We start from the raw sequence: 15,013 nt of genomic DNA on the forward strand, positions 1-15,013 counted from the left end.
TTTTATTTTATGTGCATTGGTGTTTTGCCTATATGTATGCCTGTGTGAGGCCATCAGGTCCCCTTGAACTAGAGTGACAGTTGTGAGCCACCATGTGGGTACTGCTCTGGAAGTGCTCTTAACTGGTGAGCCATCTCTCCAGCCCCACCTCACCCCTTTGGGCAGTATAATAATTTATTTTCATTTCATATTAAGGTAACAAAAGGAAAACATTTGTTATTTTTTCATTACTGTAACAAAATACCTGAAACAAGCTACCTAATAAAGAAAAGAATTTTATTTGGATACATAGTTCTAGAGATGCAAGGTCACAAGACCAACTCTGGTGTCAGCTTTTCTCCTAGCTAAGCCCTAAAATGGTATGTAGCACTGTATGGTAAAAGATGGAGTCCTCAGTAAATTTTATTTCTAGCTTTTAATTCATAATGAGATACATACAAATCACAGGGCAACAGTCCTCAGCAATCTTCATGTCCAAGCCTCATCCCTTTTGGAGAACACCTCCTTGTTACCTAAATGCTGAAACCTAAACTCTGGGTCCTCCTAATTGTAGAGTAAATGTTCCATCTCTTTAAAAGTGCCCTCATCCCACTTCAGTTGATACAATGTCTCACCTACCTCAGGTTAGCTGTTAGATAAACGGGTGATGATCTTAAACTTCTGGTCTTCCTGCCCCCACCCTCTACATGTTGTGCTTACTTTTTTAGAAGAATGAATTATTTATATTAAAAGAGAGAGAGTGTGTGTGTGTGTGTGTGTTGTGTGCCATGTATGATCAGGTTTCCTTAGAGGCAGGAAGGTGGTATACGGTCCTCTGGAGCAGATGTTATGAATTATTGTGAGCTGCTTGATATAGGTACTGAAAACTAAACTCAGGTCCTCCGGAAGAGCATCAAGTGCTCTTAAGCACTGAGCTGTCTCTCCTACTCCAAGGTACAATCAGGAGATACCACATTCATTATTTAGAACATGGAATTTTAATACAAAAAGAACTATTAGTAGTTTGGCACCTATAATCTCAGCACTCTAGAGGTGGAATGCAATCCTCAGCTGTTTACAGTAAAGCTCAAGGCTAGGCTGGGCTGCAGGAGGTCTTGTCTGGAGGAAGATAGCTTAGCTAGTAGCAAATGCTTAACTGTTAAAAAGAGTGAATTCTTTAAAGTGTCTGTATGTAACAAGTGAACAGCACCAAAAACCATTGCTGTACTTTGAGCACATTCATCCAAAGCCGCTCGTTGGGAATATACTCTTGGATGCAAGTGTTGAAAAGTGACCTGAGGAAGTAAGGGGACCACCTCAGGAACGGCCTCATGCTGTGTGAGGAATGCGTTATCTCAGTATGAGCCAGTGGTCTTGTCTGTCTGTCTGTTTAGTTTTGCTTTATCTTGCTTTGCATCTGTTTGTTATTGTTGTGTAGTTTAGAACATGTAAACAAAGCTATGTGGTGATGGTCTTTAATCCCAGCACTTGAGAGGCAGAGGCAGGAGGATCTCTGAGTTCCAGACCAGTCTGGCCTACAGACTGAATTCCAGGACAGCCAAGTGTACAAAGAGAAATCCTGTCTGGAAAATCTAAAAAGAAAACAAACACATGTAAGCCTCAGCCTTCCTGGAATTACAGGTATGTACCACCAACTGTGCCTTGAGTTAGTCTGTGTGCTATAGAATATAAAATGGCATCAGTGTCCAGAGTTGAGGTTCAGACCCCTTGAATGAGAGGTTAACAGTGCAAAAAGTTATGCCACAGGCAATGGGGTGATGTAGACAGATAAATATTTATGAAAGGAGGAGTGGAGAGGGGACATTCCCTAGGAATATAACTTGTATCACCACACTAAGTAATGATGGAGGGCTGGAATCCGGAAACAGTACTTACCTATGGCTATTGCTCTGCACTGTCACTCAGCGCCCTCTATTGACAAAGCTTAACATTTCACCAGCTAACAACAGAGAAAGGCTTTCTCAAGTCTTGGCCTGGCTCCTCCATCACAGTAGAGGGCACTGGGAAGCAGACGTACAGTAGAGATCAGAACTTCATAACTAGCACATGTGTTAACTATATTTTAAACCTTAAATGCTTTTAATTAAAAATATGTTTTCGAAGAATAGTGAGAACAGCATTGCCTCACATTTGTTGCAAATATCTTTAAGCCTGGCATAACAACAGCTGGATCTTTGCCTCTGCATTCCTTGTTTTTCAGTGTTATCTTGGTTCGAATATATGAAGAAAATCTGGCCTTTAGTAGATATGTAGTTGGAAAGGGAAAGAGTATTTCAATAGACTTTTTATATTATGATGGATAAGCAGAACTTGGCAAGTAGTAGTTTTTAAAAGATGAGTGGCAATATGGAAATTGAAATATCAATCATATTTTATACTCAGATACATTGCAGTTCTTTGTTTACATCTCTTTCTTGGTTCTTTAGGGCCTCAGCGTATGGTCGTGAAGTTGCTGCCCTCCTGTCTCTGTCCCCAGATTACTGTGATAACAGACATGCACCACCACATTCAGCTATGCTACTGAGGGGAGGATTTACTCATGCAGAGTTTCACTATAAAATGTATATTGGGAAAATACTAGTTCAGTATCCAAAGCCCACACAGTAGTCTCCTCGTGCCCCAGATCTCTTTTCAGCAGCTTCAGTTACTCGGAATCAACTGTAACTCAAAGAAATTAAATGGAAAGTTCCAAAAACAATTGGTAAGTTTTAAACTGTAAACTACTCTGAACAGCATGAGGAAATCTCTCTTCTTCCTGCTCTTAGGATGTGAATCACCACCTTGTCTGGCCTATCCTCACTATATATGCTTCCTGCTCATTGGTCACTTAGCCATCTCTGTTGCCAAACACAGCTGAGGGCTGTGGCACAGTTCTTGTGTTGAAATAGCCCGAATGCTGTAACCTAAAGTACAACCCTAGCCTGGATCACTCCCTCCACCTCAGCTAATTGCATATTTTACCATTTCATCACAAAAAAGGTAAATGTAGCAGGTATTATAAGAGGTCTTAGTTGCTTTAGTTACTTTTCTTATTGCTGTGGCTAAACACTTGACAGAAACAACTTGACGGAGTAAAGATTTATCATTTTAGTGCAGAGTTCCAGGGGATCTCAGTTCATCATTGTGGCAGAGGCCAAATGGTGCTCACCATGACCTGAGCCTCTGACAACCACCCCTCACCATGTTAGTGACGAGGAAAGAGAGCATAGACTAGAACCAGAGGCATGTACAATTAACCTTCAAGACCCCACCCTGAGTGGCCTACTTCTGCCTGATAGGCCATCAACACTGCCAAAGGCTCTACGACCTCAAAAACAGTGGCATAATAATATATTCAAACATAGGAACCTATACAGGAGAGTTCTCTTTCAACAGTAATGAAACAGAAGAAGGTATTTGAGAGGCCATATTTTGATACCTTTTATTATATTGGAGTTAGTTTTTAAAATCTATTTTATGTCCACTGGTGTTTTGCCTGTGTGTATGTATGTGAGAGGGTTTCAGATCCTGGAGTTACAGACAGCTATCAGCTGCCATGTGGGTGCTGGGAACTGAACCAGGGTTCTCTAGAGAAGCAACCAGTTCTCTTAACTGCTGAGCCATCTCTCCAGGTCCCTATACTGTTGTAATTGTTCTATTTTAATACTGATAATTGTTGATCTCTTATTGTGCCCAATTTATATAATGATTTAGTCACCGCCGGCGCTAGGAACAGATCACCCAGGAAAAAGGATGTTCTGTGTTTCTTCATAACATCCATCTCATGCATGTTAAAAACAAAAAAAAAAACAAAAAAGACTTATCCAGGTTTATCTCCAGTCAAGTGAATTCATTAGGGGTCACTTACAGGGATAGCTGTGTTTTTTCACCACCCCCCACCAAACTATGTTTTATAAGCTAACGTAGAATTGAGCAAACCTGGGATTACAGTGCACCTCATGTTGAAGCAGAAGAGGTAATTACAGCTCCTAGAGGTGGGAAATGTACATGCTCATGTAGACAACATCCTTGCTTTTATCAGGGATTGTGCTGTCTCAGGCTACCATCATCCAACTGTGGCTGTTTGCTGCGTTGGAGTTACTCCATCTAGCATTTGGAGGGTGTCTCTTACTGTACTCTACCCTTTCCTCTGGCTATTACATTCTTTATCCCCCCCTCCATGCTCCCTGAGCATTGAAGGAGTTGTCTTGTGTGCATCTCCTGCTGAGAGTAAAGCACTGAGCCCCAGTTCCTCAAGCACAGATACATATTTTTATATAAACACCAATCAAGAGCAATGCATCCAGCCACAAGGAATATGAATAAAACCATTCAGCTTTTTCAATGTCCATACCACAAAGCTAAAGGTGCTTAGGGCTAAGCAATTATTTCTCACTTTTCCAAATCTTTGATAGTGACTGTAGAATCATCACATTATCCCAGCAATTAAATAATCAAAACCATACTGCTTTAATTATTCCCTTTCACAGACAGTAAGTAGCACCAGTTTCCATTCCATGCACCATGTCCATCTTTCTTGTTGAAACACTCAGGTAGAGTCCTCTGGCTATGTACAGTGTGTCCTAGAAGCACTGAGAATATCTCACTTTAACGGAGACATGAGTAGAATCTCCTGGAGTGGAAAAGTAGGTGCCTACCTCAAAATAAGCCTGTCCTTTTCACTTTTTCTGTCCAATCTCTATATCCATCTATAGTCTAGTGTCATCTGTTGCCCCAGTGTTCATCAGCCTATGTGGACTATACATTAATGTAGTCTATATATTCATTTATGTGGAATCTTGGCTATCTGATCAGAGAAGTAAGTAAGTGGGTGTGTTGTGTATGTGTCTGTGTATGTCTGTGTTGTGTGTAATGTAAGATCATCTGCCTCTGGTGCAGGAAGCACTACATATGTGTGTCTTAGGGTTTTATTGCTGTGAACAGACAGCATGACCAATGCAAGTCTTATGAAGGACAACATTTAACTAGCTTACAGGTCAGAGGTTAAGTCCACTGCCATCAAGGCAGGAACATGGCAGCATCCAGGTAGGCATGGTACAGACAGAGCTGAGAGCTCTACATCTTCATCTGAAGGCTGCTAGCAGAATACTGGCTTCCAGGAAGCCAGGATGAAGGTCTTAAAGCCCACACCCACAGTGACACACCTACTCCAACATGGCCACACCTTCTAATAGTGCCACTCCCTGGGCCATGCATATACAAACCATCACACTGTGACATACCCTTCTTTCTTTTTTCCATCCTCTTAATTAGTGAACTGCTGTTCTGTCTTCGGTGTCTTTTGTAAACTTACCAAAAGAGCACTGAGTTTCCTCTCAATTTTATGTCATAGTATACCAATATGGCTCAAATTCTGAGACATTACTTCTGACATGCTGTAAACATTGTTTCTTTTTTTTATATAAAAAATTTTAGAAATGGAGAGAAGGTATGGTGGTTATGAGTGCTTACTGCTCTTCTAGAGGACCCAAGTTCACCCTCCAGCATGATTGTCTGATGGCTCACAATCATTTGCTGCTCCAGGGGATCTGATGTCTTGGGATCTCTTTCACTCACCTAAGAATGCTCATATAATTAAAAACAAGTATTTCAAATTTTCTGCAGTGAAGATATAGTCAGGAGATCACACATGCACACATACACAATTTGTATTTGTTTATATAAATACACACACACACAGACACACACAGACACACACACAAATTTACCAATATTCTAGTCCAAACTACATTTATGACAGAAGGAAACAAACTAAAACCATCAGTCTGTCCACAGTAAAGCACCAGGTCCTGGGGTAGCATTTCTACCATTTGGATTTCTAGGAGAATCTTTTATACGTGTTTTCCTTGTTTCATATGAGATGGAACATTCTGCAGAGAGCTGGCCAAGATAACAAGACTTCAGGATGACCTTGAAAAGTAAAACTATCAGTACAGACAAGAAAACACAGAATAGTGAGAAAATACACAAAGAGCCCCCAATGAATGTTTAAGTATTAACCCTGTATTTGCACATCAGAATGCAAATGATATCTGTTCCTCTGACGAACTGGGGAGATGGCAAATAGCTACTTTTGTCTGGAGGGCTAGGTGGGAGGAGGGGAGAGGAAAAGAGATGAGGTAGTGGGGGTGCTGGACAGAAGACTTGCTATTAGATCATGTAGAAGCAGGCTAGGCTCAGAGCTCCTCAAGATGCTCCCTTTTAACCATTCTACCTAGTCAGAGCTCCTGGAGAACACTATTATGTGCATATCCATTCTGTACTGGAGGTAGTCATCAGAGAGGAAGGAGCCTCAGTTGAGGAAATGCCTTTATGAGATCCAGCTGGAAGACATTTTTGTTATAGTGACCAATGGGCAAGGGCTCCGTGGGCTGGTGGTCCTGGGTCCTATGAGAAAGCAGGCTGAGCAAGCCATGGGAAGCAAGCCAGTAAAAAGCACCCCTCCATGGCCTCTGCATAGGCTCCTGCCTACAGAATCCTGTCATTTGAGTTCCAGTCCTGACTTTCTTTGACAATGAATTGTGATATGAAACTGTAAGCCAAATAAATCCTTTACTTCCAACTTGTTTGTCATGGTGTTTCATGGCAACAATAGACACTCTTAACTGAGACACCATTTAACTGGAACTCTTCTATAAGGATCAGTTGCCCTCTGGGCAGGCAGTCCAGCTTCAGGTGTCTCACTGTCTCCATCTGGGGCCACAAACTGATCACACAACTCTCCTGCAATATATGCTGTTTTCAGCAATTATAGCTTTAGTGATTTGGGGGCATCTCATTTTCACTCCGCTGACACAATTCACCTAAAAGACATGTTGATCCATAGCACAGGGGAGGACGGCCACCTTGGGATTTCTGCAAATGATTCATTCTGACTCATCTTTGGATGAGTTGCAACATGTGTCTGTTGTGTGACTTTGTTGGGGAGCTATGAAAGTTACAGTAATGTCAGTCTTTAAACTGAAACAATATCAGCTTCCAAAGAATCACTCAAACAGACTCATCAAGATGATTAAAATGAGTTCATTAAGGTTTACCAGTCAGAGCAGTAGACAGCTCTGTATGCTTTTCCCTCACTTACCAAGATCCTGTTTTACAGGGTTCTAAGTTCACAGAACTCATGCAAACATGGGCTACGAATACTACAAGCAGCAGAGGTGATTACCAGCTGAAATACCATGAAACAAGACAAAACTAGACTCTGGAAAATTATGTGTGGACTCTATCTTTACCCTTATAAATTCTAGCAATGTCAGATAAGAGAGTCTCAGCACAGGATAATTCCTCTGCTACTGTTTGCTATATAGAATAACTAATTGGAGGCTCTCCCTGAAATGGAGTCATTGACCATAACTCGGACAAGTCCCACTGCAAAAGCTGCCAATCTTAATCTGTATACATCTGTGTGTGTGGTAATGAAATTATCATCTTTGCCTGAAATGTGTTTGTGTGTATGTAATATGTATATAATTTTATATGTATGGGTGTTCTGCCTGCATGTATGTCTCTGTACCACATGAATGCCTGGTGCCATGGCAGCCAGAGAGGGTTTTAGATCCCCTGACACTGGAATTAAAGATGATGGTGAGCTGCCATGTGGGTGCAGTGAATTGAATTCAGACCCTTTGTGAAATGGCCAGTGTTCTTAACTGCTAAGCCATCTCTCCAGTGCAAACATATATTATTTATTTGAGACAAAACTCTCTTCTGACCTCTACAGCACTAGGCATTCATTTGGTTCAGAGACGTGTGTGTGTGTGTGTGTGTGTGTGTTTGAGACAAGGTTAAAGGTAGCATGGACTTGTCTCAAAACTAGGTGTGTAGCTGAGAATGATCTTTAATTTCTATTTTCCTAATACCTCCATCTTACAAGTATTAAGAATATAGCCAGGTGCCATTATTTCATTTATCGTAATATTGGGGACTGAATCTAGGACTTCATGCATGAAAGGCAAACGCTCTACCAACTAAGATACACTCCCAACCACCTTCATTTTAGAGACAAGGTCTCACAGAGTTTATCCTGTAGGACTTAAACTTGGTATTTCCTTCTGTCCCAGCCTCCTGAATAGCTGGGATTGTCAGCTGGCCTCACTAGACCCATACTTCCTTGAAATTTTGGTCATTGCTAGTAAATAAGATCAGCTGTTCTCCTTGAAGAGACAATTTATTAATTATTGTCATTTCAGAAATGATAAAAATTTGTTTGTCTCTCAGTACATCTTTTGATGGTGGTCTCAGTACATTTTTGATCTCAAAATGGTGGTCCATTAAAAAAGTACTTAAGCCAACTAATTCAAACAAGTACTCAAATGCTTCTCTTCAAACTTGTCTTCTTACTGTGATGTGTTCTCCATTTATTACACAGAATTCAAACATGTCATTTTTACTGACTCACCAATATTTTAAAAAATATATAATCATGTTTTGACAAAAGCTGTAAATTAAAGAAAGAAAATGTGCCAAGCATGGTGGCACACACCTTTAATCCCAGCACTCCAGAGGTAGAGGCAAGTGTTCTGTCTCTGTGAATTCAAGGCCTGCCTAGTCTACTAAATGAGTTCTAGGATAACCAGGCTGTAACACAGAGAAACCTTGTCTTGGAAAAAAAAGGAGAGAGAGAGAGAAAGAAAGAAAGAAAATGAAAATGAAGTCAAACAGTAGAAATAGCCAGATGAATGGACAGTAAGTATCCTATTATGTTAAAAACAACACCAATGATAAGATCCAAATGGTAAAGCTGGGCAGATGGATAATAACCTGACCTGCTATTGTTACAAACAACACCAATGTTAAAATCCCAGTGGGAGGGCAGGAAAGATGGCTCAGTCATTAGGAGCCTGGGTGGCTCTTCCAGAGGATCCAGGTTCAGCTGTCCGAGTTGGGGGCTCACAACTCCAGCTCCAAGGGTTCTGACACCCTCTTGACTGCAGGGGCACTGTACACCTGGTGCAGAGATGTACATATATATCCATATACATAAAAAGAAAATCAGTCTTAAAAAAATGGATCAAAAAGGGCTTTCGTTGTCATTTCTGGTTCTCTTCATTGCTAAGAGGTAAAATGCTGCTGCTGTTCCCAGTTCTAGACTCCACACTAGAGCAAAGCCTTTATTTCCAGTATCTTCAATGGATACCACCCAAGTGGATCTTTGCAACAAAATATCTCAACTGAAACTGGCATAGTGAAAACAGTAGAGTCATCAAAATTCAAGAACCATGCCTGATTTAGGCCTTCAATTGTCCCCGCATTACTAGTGCAGTATAAGAAACCTTACATGCATACTCATGCCTGTGTTTATACACAGTTCAAAGATAAGAACTATAATATACCAAATAAACATATTATTAAGGATTTCCTAAAGAAACAAAACTATGCTTTATATGATTTGAAGATGGTCACCATATCCATCTGCATGTTTCAGAATCAGACAACCTTGTTCAGTACAAGATTGAAGCCTCAAAAAGGGAGTTAGGCGACAGAATCTGGAGATATAGCTTAGCTGTTAATTGTACTTACTGCTTTTACAAAGGACCAAAGTTGAATTCCCAACACCGACAGCCATCTGTAACTCTAATTCTAGGGGGTTTTATGCCTTAGACTTCCATTAGCACCAGGCTGCCGGGAGCCAAACCCAGGAAACTACCTGCTGTCCTAAGAGAACCTAGGAAGTTACCTGCTGTTCTAGAAAGCCTAGTCAGTACAAGGTTAAGAAAGGACTTTCACAGGTCTCAGGTCCCAGGAACTTAAAGAACGTCTGGTATTTCCTAGGAGCGGTTATGACAATGGGATGGTCTAGGCCAATAAGCATATGGCAGTGGGATGGTCTAGGGCAATAAGCATTCAATAGTGGGATAGCCCTAAGCAATGACCCTCGCCCAAACTTCCCAGTTTGCTGTGTCTTTATAACCTGCCCCCCAAAATTAAAGTTTCCCAGCTTGATCAGAACCCCAGACTTGCTCTCATTCCTTGTGTCTCTTGTCCCTTCATTCTTTCGCCCCCTTCCCTAAGGTCACGTCGAATCCCCACAGGCCGGGGCAGTTGGCCCCCAACGTGTGCCCTTTGGGTCAGGGTCGATCGAACGTTGCTTCCACAGGGACGTCCTGCATGCATAGAATCGATGCTTCTCCGGAGAGAAGAGAGAAGATTCACATTGTGATCGCTGCAGTCACCCGCCTGTGAGATTGATCCGGTGACGGTAGGAAAAAGCAACGCAATCACCGGGACAAGCAGTAAGCAAACATGATTTGCTCTTAAAGGGTCTCAAGGAGTCCCTCAAGGCATGAGGAGTAAGGGTTAAGAAAAAAGGATTTTTTTAAAAAAAAAATTTCATTGGTAATGTTTCCCCAAGAGGAGACTATCGATGAAAAAATGCTACACCTCCTAAGGAGGAAATAGAAAGATTAAATCTTGAAGATGAGGGAGAGAAAAGGCTAAAGCAGTTGTCTGCTCTCCGGCCATGTTAACAAAAGAAAAGGAAAAGGCTATTTTAGAGCCCTCCTGGGAGCAGGAAAAAATCAGGAGACATCCTGCATTTTTTCTGGCTCATTCGGGAAGAGATCCTCAGTTCTGCTTTCTCTGTTTGTCTGTCTGTCCTTGGAGCTACAATCTATCCAATGTGTGTCAATTGTCTGTGTATTTGTTTCGTTGCTTGAATGTTGGTCCGTGTTTCATGTTTAAAAGAAAAATGGTTAAAACTATCTGCTGGTTGTTCAGCCCTTGATTCAGTTTTTAACTAGTTTAAAAGAGAGAAAGAGAGAGGGAGAGGGAGAGGGGGAGGGGGAAGGGGAGAGGGAGAGAGACAGAGAGAGAGAGAGAGAGAGAGAGAGAGAGAGAGAGAGAGAGAGAGAATAAAAAGCAGTTTCAATTGGCCTTTGGAGCCCTGCACCTATGGTTAGGAGTCTAACACAGCATGGGGAAGCCCTGCCACAGTCTCATTGATGTAAAAGCCACTCTTAAAGGAGCCAGCAGGTTTTTTTTGACTTCTATGATAAGGAGCTGATGGTTTGTTTCTCCTAGAAAAATCTGTGACTATGATTATTGACAACAGCAGGTAACTTCCTAGGTTCTCTTAGGACAGCAGGTAGTTTCCTGGGTTTGGCTCCTGGCACCAGGCATGACTGCAGTTCATAAACAACCATTCAAGAAAAACACACATTAAAAAAAAAAATCTAAAAGGGGCGGAGGACCAATGGTATGTCCAGTCTAAGACTGAAATTCAGAACTCCCTGTGTTGTTGGTGTCAGTCCTCAACTGAGGCTGAAGATGGATGTGAGTCCATAGACAAAGGCAACAGAAGATTCACAATCTAGTGGATGGTGCCACTCACACAAACGAAGCCCCTTCAGCTGCTGTAGAATTGTCTCTGGACACTTACAAAGACACTCTGAGAAAACTGCTTACTAGGTATTTCCTGATCCAGTTAAGATGGCAGTCAAGCTTAACTATCATACCTACCACTCACTTGGAGAACTTGTAAAAAACAAACAAACAAAAAACCCTCCTTTCCATTGTTTTTCTCATTTTTAATAGATACTGCCTTACTCTATAATGAGGAAAGAAATCCTAGCCAGTACTTATATTTTTGTTGTTGTTGTTTGTTTTGAGACAGTGTGCTTCACAATGCAGCTATGGTTGTGCTGGCACTGACCCTGTAGACCAAGATGATTTTAAACTCAAAGAGATCCACCTACGCCCAGCTATATTACTTTTTAATTAATAAGACTGGAAAGATTTTGGATTTTCAAGCTTTACATGAATGGATTTATAATATTCACTGAGGTCTTACTAAATATCTCCTATGTCCTGGGCACTATTCCAGGCTCTGGCCATATACCAGCAAATAAAATGACACAAAAGTTACAATCCTAGTTGTTCTGCAAGTCTATACAATCACATTGTACAAACACATTAGTTGGTTGGTATTAGGTTGGGGAAATGACGTGTTCTCTTACACACGATAACCCCATGTATAAGGTGGAAGTGTATAGCAATTAGGAAGTTGTGAGCATAGGATAGCATATTGTGTACTTGCCACTGTGACAGGTGCCTAGCAGAAGGAATTTAAAGGAAAAGGGTTTTATTTTAGCTCATGGCTTCAGAGAGTACGTGTGTAGATGATTACTTGGCTCTACATTTCTAAGAGTGTTGTGAGGCAGACCATCATGGTGGCAAAGGGCTGTGTGGATAACTGTTCACCTCTCATCAGACACAATAGACAAATGGAAAGCAAAGGACAAGGTATGTGCAAGGACCCATCCTCAGTGACAATTCCTACACTAGGTTCCATTTCAGTGAGTTTCTAGAATTTTCCCAATAGTCCTAGCAGCTGAGGGCCATGACATGAGCCTATGACAGATATTTCATCTTTATACCATAATGGTGGGGTATAGAGGAATGTGGACAGAATTCTCCAGCTCTGAGGCTAAGAACATGCTCAGGGCACACAAAGACAGTGCAGCAGCTTGGTAGGAAAGAGGAGAAGAATGGCAGGAAATGAAACAAAGCTGTCTATGAATGATTTGGGCAAAGTCTCCTCAGGGTTTGTCAGAATCCTGGGATCCATACATCCAGTACCAACATCCCCAGACATTTGTGTATATATTACATCATAAGAAGCAAGAAATTATGTATATTGGCTTTGGCATTTTAACATTCTAAGCTTAAGATGGAGTTTAGTTTTTTGCTGTCCTCCCTCTGAGCACTTGGTTCAAATCATGCCTTCACAGTTATTTCTGTTTTATTTTGAGAAAAGTACTCACTAAACATCCAGGTAAGCAAGCCCTGAATTAGCAATTCTCTTCCTCAGTCTCCCAAGTTCAGGTAAACAGGTATATCTGACTACCATTTGCAGCTTATAAGGAATCTATGTAGCTGGGCACTTGGGAGGCAGAGGCAGGTGAATTTCCGAATTCGAGGCCAGCCTGGTCTACAGAGTGAGTTCCAGGACAGCCAGGGCTACACAGAGAAACCCTGTCTCGAAAAACCAAAAAAAAAAAAGAAAAGAAAAGAAAAGTTTGTATTTCTGCCAAAACATTTTTGGGATTTGGGTCGAGATGGCATTGAATCTGAAAATAGGTTTGGACTGTACCCTAGGAGTATTGTCTTCCAATCGAAGTATAAGTATTAACAATAACATTTCATATTTTTCAGAGTGTGAATCCTTTACTACATTGGATAGTACATTCATTCCTAACTATTTCTCCTTTGTAATGCTATCAGAGGTAAAATTGTTTTAATTTTCTTTGGGATTATTTATTGGTAGTTTAGAGAAGTGGCCCTATTAGACTAGCTGTGGCCTTGTTAGAGGAAGCGTGTCACTATGTAGGCTGGCTTTGAGGTCTCCTAGCTCTCAAGCTCCATCCAATGAGGAAGAGACCCTCCTCCTTTCTGTCTGCAGAAGACAAGTTTCTTTCTGTCTGCCTTCCAATCAAGACAGAACTTCCAGCTCCTTCAGCACCATATCTGCATACATACCACCATGTTTCCCATCATGATAATAATGGACTGAACCTCTGAAACTGTAAGCCACCACAATTAAATATTTTCCTTTATAAGAGTTGCCTTGGTCATGGTGTCTCTTCACAGCAATGGAAATGCTAACTAAGCCAGTAGTATAAAAATACACAATTCTTTTTGCAGGTAAATTCTGTAATGAATCACACAGGATGCTAGAACTGGTAAATAGCATCTGTGAACAGGAAGGGTCTTAACTGCCTTCCCTCTGTCCCCCTCTCCCTCTTTGCCTAATTGCTTGGGCTCTAACTTCCAACATAATGAGGAATAAAAACAATCAAAGCAGGCATCCTTGATCATAGAGTTTTTATTTAGTCTTCCGACATTGATTATGATGTTACCTTTGACTCCTTCAAAATGTTCCTTTAGCATATTTTAGAAGTTATCTCAGTTCACTGTCTTTAATCACAACTGATTTTCTGTAAATGTCCCTTAATGTGATAGCTTACTGAAGATAGACACAGGAAAATCGGGGGCTTTTGAAACCAGAAAAGAAAAATAAAAAACAAACAAAACACCAAAACAAAACTAAAAAACAAAACCCATCCAAATCAACAACCTCCCCCCCAAAACTCCAACAACAAAATGCAAACAGTTGTAGTTCCTAGGTGTTTGCTTTGAGGACTGCTTGCTGTCATCAACAGATTTGTTACTGAGAAAAAAACTTCTTCATGGCTTAACTGATAACAGCAGCCATCATTGCCTAAATACATGAGAAAAAGGGAATTCTTCCAAATGTATCAGAATCTGTTATAAATCAATGAGAACAAAGCCAAACCCTATCTGAAAAGTAAAGCAAAATATACAATTAATACCAATGACGAAATTCAAAACCTTAAAAGGATGCTTATTTCCGCATATAACAAAGTCAACTCAAAACTGGACTTTGTGGCAGAGTCTGAGGTTATACTGTATCAATTTTGGTTCAACAGTGAAGCTAAGCTACTGAAGGCAGAAAAGCAGGACTTGTGGGGAGCAGACCTCCCTGAGAGCTGAGGGAGAGGCCCTGCTCTCAGGTAGTAACTTCTGGAAGGATGGTAGTCCATTCACAATAAGAAAGCTAGATGTGAACGGGAGGAGAAGGACCCACCAGCACATGCACCTTTTCCACGGTCCTTGACACCCATGACTTTTTAAGAAATTGATGTTGTCAGACCTAAAGAAGCATACATGATAGTCCAGTTGCCAGAAATCTGAAGGAAAAGAACAGGAAGATTTGGAGGAAGTGAATAGCCACAGCTCTTTCTACACCAACTAAGGGAGTGAGCCCAATGTGCACCAACCCACAGTACGCTGCTGCCCTTGCCTTTTATCTTGCACAGATTTCTCTTGTAGTCATCCCTACTGTGAAGCCATATAGGGAAGGGAAAGCAGAGTCACATCCCCAATCTGGCTGAGCTGGCCACAGAACCACCACAGCTACAATGGGAAGAGTGAGAAGGATTGTTTCCAGAAGCTCAGATTTTTGTAATTGCAATTCTAATTATTCTGATGGGTT

This window comes from Grammomys surdaster, unplaced genomic scaffold, assembly GCF_004785775.1.
Source record: "Grammomys surdaster isolate TR1022 unplaced genomic scaffold, NIH_TR_1.0 126298, whole genome shotgun sequence".
Classification (NCBI taxonomy): Eukaryota; Metazoa; Chordata; class Mammalia; order Rodentia; family Muridae; genus Grammomys; species Grammomys surdaster.